Source organism: Canis aureus, chromosome 24, assembly GCF_053574225.1.
Source record: "Canis aureus isolate CA01 chromosome 24, VMU_Caureus_v.1.0, whole genome shotgun sequence".
NCBI lineage: Eukaryota > Metazoa > Chordata > Mammalia > Carnivora > Canidae > Canis > Canis aureus.
In genome coordinates this window covers 51,020,681-51,029,205 of record NC_135634.1, presented here as the reverse complement: position 1 = coordinate 51,029,205, position 8,525 = coordinate 51,020,681, and positions in this window count along the sequence as shown.

The window sequence follows — 8,525 nt, the reverse complement described above, 5'->3', positions numbered from 1 at the left end:
ACACCTCGGCGGCCGAAGGGTGGCAGGTGCTGGGCGCCGCCTGGGTAACAGGTGTGTCGCGGCCGCGACAGTCACACCGGCTCAGGGCGCCTGGCCCACCCTCGGCGCGCTGCACACCCGCCTTCGAGGGCTGAGCCGTTTCTGCGCCCGCTTTCCAGATGAGGAAGGTCGGGCCCACGAGCAAAGGTGGGGGCTGCTGGCCGTGGGGAGCTGGGCACACGCGGGTGCTCGGCGCTGTCCCCGTCCCTGTGAAGGAAGGAGAGACCCAGGGAGCACGTGGGGCGGCGACCAGGCTGTGGGGGCAGCTCAGAGGGCCGTGGGCGCTCGGTCACAGCCCGGTGCTTATGTCACCTTGAAGGGGCTTAAACCAGAATGACTCAGACCACGTGACCAGGTGTCGGGGCGTGCGGGGACACGCGGGGCCCCCTGCACTGTGGCGGGCGTGCACACGGCGCGGCTGCCCTGGAGGCAGGCAGTGTGCGTCCTCGCGAAGGCCGGTCTGGGTGGCAGGTGACAGTGTGCCACGCCCGGGTGTCTGCCCCAGCGTGTCGGGAGCCCGTGTCCACACCGCAGGTGCGCACACACCTCACGGCGGCGCCATCCACGGTGGGCAAAAGCGGGAACAGCCCAAATGCCCATCCTCAGGGGACAGATATCCGACACGTGGCGCGGCCACCCGGGGATTGTCACGCAGCCACAGAGAGGACGGGAGGGCGGTGTGGACGGGCCTGGCAGCCTGGCACTCCGCGAACGCAGTCGGTCCACGCAGACCACGCGTCACGTGGGCCCCTGGGCTGGACACCTGCAGACTCTCCCTGCCGGCGCGGGACGGAGGCTGGCGGCGGAGCACCAGGGGCCCTCGGGTGACGGAGTGTGCCGGCCACAGCCCGCCCGCCTGCCAAGAGCCGTCCCCCGGCACCCTGGGATGCTGACCGCTCGGGCTCCAGGAAAACCGTCACGTTCCAGGAGGAGGCGCGACGAGAGGTGCATCTCTGCCTCCGGACATGCTCACGACATGCTCACGCCGGCCAGGTCAGCGGGGGAGACACGGCGCGGCCGGGATCGCGGACCTCCCGCCCCGCGGCTTGTGGCGGAGAATCCTGCTGCTCCCACTAACACTGTGCCCCCTCCTTCTCCCCCTCCCCTCCTTTCCCCTCCCTCTCCTCCCCCTCCTCCCCCTCCCTCTCCCCTCTCCTCCCCTCCTCCCCTTCCCCCCTCCTCCCCGTCTCCCGCATCCTCTGGAGCAAACCGAAGAACAAGGGCTGGATCCGCAGTCAGCATTTTAATAACCGCGCGAGCCCACTGCCTCGTCAGCTCCTAGGAGCCCGGAGCGAGCAGGTGCTGACAGTCCCGATCACGGGCCAATTTCCAGTTACGGCGACATCGGACATTTCCGAGAATCTCAGGGGTCCCTCGGGGTGGGGATCGCCAGGGGCGGCAGGACATCCGGGCGACATCATCTGTGACCCTGACTGATGGAGACACACGTGGGGAGTTGGGAGCAGGTCGGGTGATACACGGCGGCAGACGGAGGGCAGGGCAGCCCCTGGGGGGTCCCCGTCGCCGGTGGGGGGCGTCCAGGGACTCGGGAGACACGAGGGCAGGTCCATCACTGTGCCACTGGTTACCCCACGTGGGGACAGTGCTCTTTCAGGGGCATCACCTGCGTGGCTCTGGCTCCTGCTGGGCACCCAAGGGTGGGGGGGACACAGGCCAGTGAGGAGGAGGAGGATGCTGTGCGGAAGGGAGGCTGTGCCAGAGCCACGCAGCGGACGCTCAGGGAGACCTGTGCCACCAAGCAGAGCCGGTCCACGCCCTGTGCTCCCCGACCCCGCAGGCTGCCCCCCCCCCAAAGACGCACACGTCAGCCCCCGGCCACAGGCCCCACGGGGGCTGCAGTTACAGGCCGCTGCCCCCCAGGCTCTGCCCGCCCCGCCCTTGTCTCCTCCCCCACAGCCTGCTCCTCTGGTGCTCCCGCCTCCTCCTGGGACAGGGGTGGCCGCCCCGGGACCCAGCGGGGCCACGCAGCAGCTCACGTCTGCCGGCCCAGGGCGTCCGCCGTGGCTTCCCGGGAGGGAGGTTTGGGTCGCAAGGCGCTGGGGCGGCCCGCCTGAATCGGGAGGCAGGCCGGCGGCCGGAGGCCAGGCAGGACCCAGGCCGCAGTCTTGAGGGCGCCTTCCCTCCTCCGGGCACCTCCTTGTGAAGGCCTTCCACTGATTGGGTGCGGCCCACCCACGTTACGGAGCAGGATCTCTGCTCTAAGGGTGTCGATGGCGGGCGCTAGCCTCACCTTCCAGACCAGCGTGTGGCGAACTGTGGGTGCAGCGGCCTGACCGGCAGGCACTTGAGCTGCCTACTGGCTCCTGCACGGGGTCCCCAGCGCTGAGCCGGGAGCTGGCCTGTCCTGGGAAGCAAGGGAGCTTCTGGGAGCTGCAAACATCCCAGCAGAGGCTCTGACCAACAGCCCCCCCATGCCCCTGCCAGGCGCCCCATCTGGCTGAGGGAGGCCAGGCTGCGGGCGACCTGGTGGGATGACCTCGGCCCCCGGGGCCTCCAAGGAGTTCGGGGTGGTTTCAGCCCAGGCACGTGTATCAGCGAGTCCCCTCCGGCACTGGGTAGGGACACGGGCGAGCCCCAGGCCCTGGCAAGTGGCCGGTGAGGGAGGCCGGAGGCCCCCGTGAGGAGCCAGGTGGCACGGAGGGCCTTGCAGGGGCAGTGCCCACCAGGCCCTGGACCCTCTGGGGGACCGGGGGGGAGCCCAGGTGTACTTTGGAAAGAGGGGACCCGAGAGAAAACAAAGGGCACAGCGGAGCCACCAGCACGTCCTGGAGGGGACCCCTGTGTCCATGGGCCCCCCTGTCACTACAGAGGAGGGGTGTGGGCTCCGAGGGCGTGCCCATTGCTTGGGGGGACACAGCGCAGCCGCCCTCCCTGCCAGCCCGGGGGTCCAGGCAGTGGCCCTGAGGGGCGGGCCCTCCGCGAGGTCAGCAGGCCGTGGAAGCAGGATGCGGCTGCCCAGGGGGGTGCGGGTGGAGGGCTGCCGAGGCCCAGCTCAAGGGAGGAGGAGGCACACGGGCCGCGGACGGAGTGCGCCGAGCACCTGCTACGTGCCGGGCCCTGGGGGACATGGGGCGGGGGCGGGGGAGGGGGAGGGCTGGGAGAGCCTTCCAGAAGCGGGGGAGGAGCCCTGCAGGTGGAGGGCAGGCACGGAGAGCTCCGGGGACCTGTGGGGACCGCGAGCGACCCTGCGGGCGGTGGGTCAGGGTCAGATGCTCGGAGCCAGGGGCACCTCCTAACAGGGAAATCAGCCGCGTAAGTGGGGTTTCCGGACAGGCAGTGGTGTGGTCGTGGGGTCTGTGCTCGCGCTTTGCGTCTTCCGCAGGGACTGGGTGCCAGGGCGGGGGGGGCGGGGGGGGCAGGGCCGGTGCACCTGGCCAGGTGCCCTCCTTCAGGCTCCAAATCTCCCAAGTCTCCTTTGCTCCCCCACCCCCGGCGTCCATCCTTCATCGTCTCCATCCCCTGCCCCTGCCTCTGGAGCTGGTGGCGGGGCCGTCCTGCAGCCCCCTCCCCCGTGCAGCCCCCACAGCCCCGTCTTCGGCTCGCTCCCCATGCCGCTGGCTCCAGGGACCGGAGGGTCAGACACCACCTCCCTCCGTGGTTATGAGGAGCCGGGAGACCCAGGGCGCAGCACGCCTGGGCCCTGGGCCCCAAAGCTCCCCGCAGCCGGTGAGCGTGTGCCGGGGGGCGGCGGGGGGAGGTGCCCCAGGTCCAGGGGCTGAAGGGGCCCTGACCTGGTCCTCGTGGGGACGTGCCTGGGGTCCCCGGGCTGGCCAGAGGGGCCCCTGACCCCATGGGGGGGGAGGTCCTAGGGCTCAGGGGCAGGTGGGGCCCCTGACCTTGTGGTCTGGGGGAGGCGCCAGGGGTGCAGGGGGGTCAGGGATTGGGCATGAAGCTCTGGAGGTGTGGCTGGTGGGGCTCACGGGGTGGGGATCTCAAATGTCATTCTGAGGGTCCAGGGTTCACGGGGGTCCGGGGTTCACAGGGGTCCAGGGTTTGCAGGGGGTGCAGGGTTTGCAGTGGTCTCAGGTTTATGGGGGGGTCCAGGGTCTATGGGGGGTCCCAGGTTCATGGGGGTCTGGGGTTCACGTAGGGTCTGGGGTCCGTGGGGGGTCTAGGATTTGTGGGGGGTCTGGGGTCTGTGGGGGGTCTAAGGTTCACAGAGGTCCGGGGTTCACAGGGCTCACAGAAGGTCCGGGGTACACAGGGGGTCCGGGGCTCACAAGGGGTCCAGGGCTCACAGGGAGGTCCAGGGTCCATGAGGGTCCAGGGTTTGTGGGGGTTCCGGGGTCTGCAGGGGGTCCAGGGCTCACAGGGGGTCCAGGGTCCGCAGAGGTCCAGGGTATGGCTCACAGGGGTCCGGGGCTCACAGGGGTTCTGGGGTTCACAGGGGTCCGGGGCTCACAGGGGTTCTGGGGTTCACAGGGGTCCGGGGCTCTCAGGGGGTCTGGGGTCCTTGGGGTCCGGGGCTCCGAGCGGCAGGGTGACGTGTGACGTGCAGGGAGGCGGCCCGGCTGCTGGGCGCACCTGGAGCAGGTGCCCCACAACCAGGGTAGAACAGTTGCATTACCACCGGGGCCCCAGGGCGCGGCCACCAGGGGAGGGGGTGGAGCAGCCCCACCCCCACCCCGTCCCGCCCCACGCCCCGCTGCACCTGTGCTGCCCCCGCAGGCGAGGGACGGCTGTGAAAGCCGAGCTCACGCACCCCCCCAGCAGGTGCCCCCGGCCTGGGCCTGCCCCCCGGGGGGGGGGGTGTCCGCAGATGGGGCCCCGGGCCCTGTGCAGAGCTGAGCGGCGGCTTCCCTTGCTGTCCCGCCCTCCTGTCTCTCCGCCCGACGTCCCGTCACCTCCGCCTTCTCTGGGCTCCCGTCACCCAGGGAGTTCGCCCGCCTCTGCTGTCTCTCAAACAGAAAGCACCTCGCGTATAATTTTTCTTCTGTTTCTGGAATAATTATGTCTTCGAAATGGCGATCTTACCTGCCCTCCCCGTTAACGTGTTTGCTCCCCTTGTTTTGTGTAGACGCGCTCCCGCCTGTAGGGGGGCCGGGGGCCGTGGGGCGGGGGCTCCCCTGGGTGCTGGCGTTTGGTGTGCTGGTTTGCTGGTTTGCTTTTAGTTGTGCAATGACTGTAGGTGCACGGAAAGTGTGAAATCAGCACATGGGGGTCCCAGCCCCCCTCCCCCCGGCTGCCACAAACATCTGCACACAGGGTTTGGGGGGGGCATGGTTCTCATCTCTGGGGTGGGGCCCAGGACTGAGGCCTCCAGATCCCCCTGTGACCTAGGTTTAGTTTTTGTAAGGAAACCCTAAAACGTTGCCCAGAGGGCCGTCACCCCCGCCCCCCGCGCCCCACCCTGCAGGGGAGACCTTCCCCCGCAGCCGAGCTGGGGTCCCTACCTCCTGGCCCTCGGCCTGCCAGGGGAGGAGCCCCAGTGCCCTGCTGACGAGGGACGCTGAGCATCTTTTCACCTGCTCCTCGGCCTCTTCTTGCTGAAATGTCTGCTCCATCCCTCGCGCACCTTTGAACGACGCAGTTTGCATCCCTCGCTGCCGAGAGTCCAGTTCTTGGCGCGAGCGGGCCGGTGACCTTTGTCACCCGGGCTGCGCCGCAGCCTCCCGAAGGGGCGTCCACGGAGCAGAAGTTGGCAGGTTTCACAAAGTCCGATGTGGTCATTTTTCTCTCTCCTGGACTGCGCTTTGGATTCGAGTCTAGGAAACGCTTCCCCTCCGTCCCGTCCCCAAGGCTGCTTCTGTGCCGTCGGGGCGGGGCTTTTTTTTTTTTTTTTTTTGGATTCTCAAGTCTCTTTTTATTCATGTTTTGTTTTTGTTTCCTTTTTAGTTTCGGAGTAGAGGTCAGGGACTCATCAGCTGCATGGAAGGCCCAAGCTCCTCCCATCACGCGCCCCCTTCACGCCCTCCCATCCCCAGTGACCCCGTCCCCCTCCCCGCCCCTCCAGCCACCCGCAGGTTGCTTCCCAGAGTTACGAGTCTTCACGGTTTGTCTCCTTCTCTTGTTTTCATCTTATTTTTCCTTCCCTCCCCCTGTGTTCATCTGGTGTTTCTCAAGTTCCACCCAGGAGTGAGGTCACAGGCTATTTGTCTTTCTCTGACTCACGTCACTCAGCACGACACCCTCGAGGCCCATCCACATGGTGCAAATGGCGGGATGTCATCCTTTCTGACGGCTGACGAGTGCGGACCACATCGTCTCCGCCCGTTCATCCGTCGATGGGCGTCCGGGCTGTTTCCTCAGAGCCCTACAGATGCACCTTCCACCTCTAAGGCCGCGGCCGGCTTCGGGCTGCGTGCGCGGGCGCGGGGGGACCGTCTCCCGGGCAGCGACGTGTTCCCCAGGTCCCCTTCCCCACTGCGTCCCTCCGTTTTGGCTTTGTCTCCGCAGGGTGCCTCAGGGCACGCGGAACCGGGGCCCCGGAGTCTTCTGTGGAAAACACGGTGCCCGCCCTCCGTGGCCTCTGTGCTTTCGGGGGAGAAACCTGCTGGGATGGGTCATTCCCCTCCAGGTCACGTCTCGTCCCACCAACTCGGGCTTGACTAATATTTGAATAATAAGAGATTTTTGCCAATTTGGGCAGCGCGCACATTTACGAAAGGCCCTTAGGCCTCTCTGTACCTTACACCAGGTCGCCTGTGCCTGGCCGAGGGTAAAGGATGCACGTACTGAGGCCGTAATGTTTATTTTCACCATATTGTGGACATAATACAGGGCATTTCCCCTCCAACTTGAGACCCTTAAAAATGTCTAAATAAAGTCTCACATAAAGAGCTGCCCCTGGGATCCCTGGGTGGCGCAGCGGTTTGGTGCCTGCCTTTGGCCCAGGGCACGATCCTGGAGACCTGGGATCGAGTCCCACATTGGGCTCCCGGTGCATGGAGCCTGCGTCTCCCTCTGCCTGTGTCTCTGCCTCTCTCTCTCTCTCTGTGTGACTATCATAAATAAATAAATTAAAAAAAAAAAAAAAAGAGCTGCCCGTGTGTGGGTGAGCCACACGACACCGGCACCAGTCCTGGCCGCTGACCCTGCCCACGTGCGCCCAGGTCTGGCTCCAGGGTGTGTGTCCTTTGTCGGCTGGGTGGCTGCTTGTCAGGAGCCTGTCCCCGCAGGGCAGCCCTGGGATGGAAGCTCGGGGGTTGGCACGCCCCCGGAGTCAGGGTAGGGGTGCAGACTGTGGGCCCAGAGCCTTCCCAGCCCCACACCCCGAGCCCCAGAGCAGCTCAGCGGCTAGAGGGGCCACAGCAGCTCCCACCCCCTGGCGTCCAAGGGTGTCCTCTGACAGGTGGACCATGGGTTCCTCTGACAGGTGGACCGTGGACCCTAAGAAAGGTGTCCAGGTGTGGAGTCAAGGTCTGCGCCGCCGTCCTGGAAGGCGGGGGTGTCCAGCTGCCTGCGGCTCACAACCAGGTGCATCCTGCAGACCCTGGGTCGACCCTCCGAGTGCCAGGGCCTGACGAACCCCATCCGGGGCAAACTCATCTGGGGCGACTGTATAACCGAGGGGAAGTTAGGAGAAAAGGAAGAAAGGGAGGGAAAGTGTGGGGGGGAGGTGGCGAGCAGCCTCCTGTGCCCTGCGCTGCGGTCTGTCCTGGCGTCCCCACACTCACCTGCAAGGCCGGCCCCGCCCCCGCCTGGGGTGCCCGGTCACCCGGGCCAGGGTAGGGGTTCTGGCTGTTGGACACCCCAGGGCATTCTGGTGCGTGTCCACAGACAGCACCGGGACTCGGTGAGGCGGCCGCACAGCCGTGGCCGTGGCAGGAGGTACCCCGGGGTGACGGGGAGCCTCCGCGGTCGGCTCTGCCTTGGAGCCCATGGTCTGTGGCAGCCCAGGGACCCCCTGCACCCCCGGGGGTAAGGATCCCCGGTGCCAAGCAGGCCCAGGTAGCCAAGCACGAACACGGTTCCCTAAGGACGTGAGGAACAGGCCCCGGAACATTCCATGTGGCCCCTCCGTGGCCCCCGCCCTGCGGCCCTGAGGGCCAGCTGCCCGTCTCGCTGGGGGGGGGGGGGCCTACATCCACTGCCCCCTGCGCCCAGGGCCTCTCCCGTGTGCCTGGAGGCGACGCTGGCCTGCCCGGGAGAGCGATGCCAAGAAGCCGGCCGCCCGCTCCTGGCCCGGGGATCCTGTCTCCACAGCGCGACCTGTCGTGCCCAGTAGCTGCCAACCGAACAGAGCCCAGGGCGGCTTCCCGAGCCCCGTCCCCACACGCCCTGATCCCCGCACTCTCCTGTGTCAAGCGCCGCCACCACCCTGTGTGGCCTCGTCAAGGATGTGCTTCTGGGCCTTAGGGAGGAGCACACCTTCAATCAGGAGTCCTGATCCGGAAGGTTCCAGAGCCCGGGCAGCCACAGACGGTCGCAGGGCGTGTGGGCCGAGGGGCAGCTCCCTTCCCCGCCATCTCCGGCCAAGTGTCACCGGTGCGCCCCAGCTCTGCGTGCAAACCACGCGGCGAGGC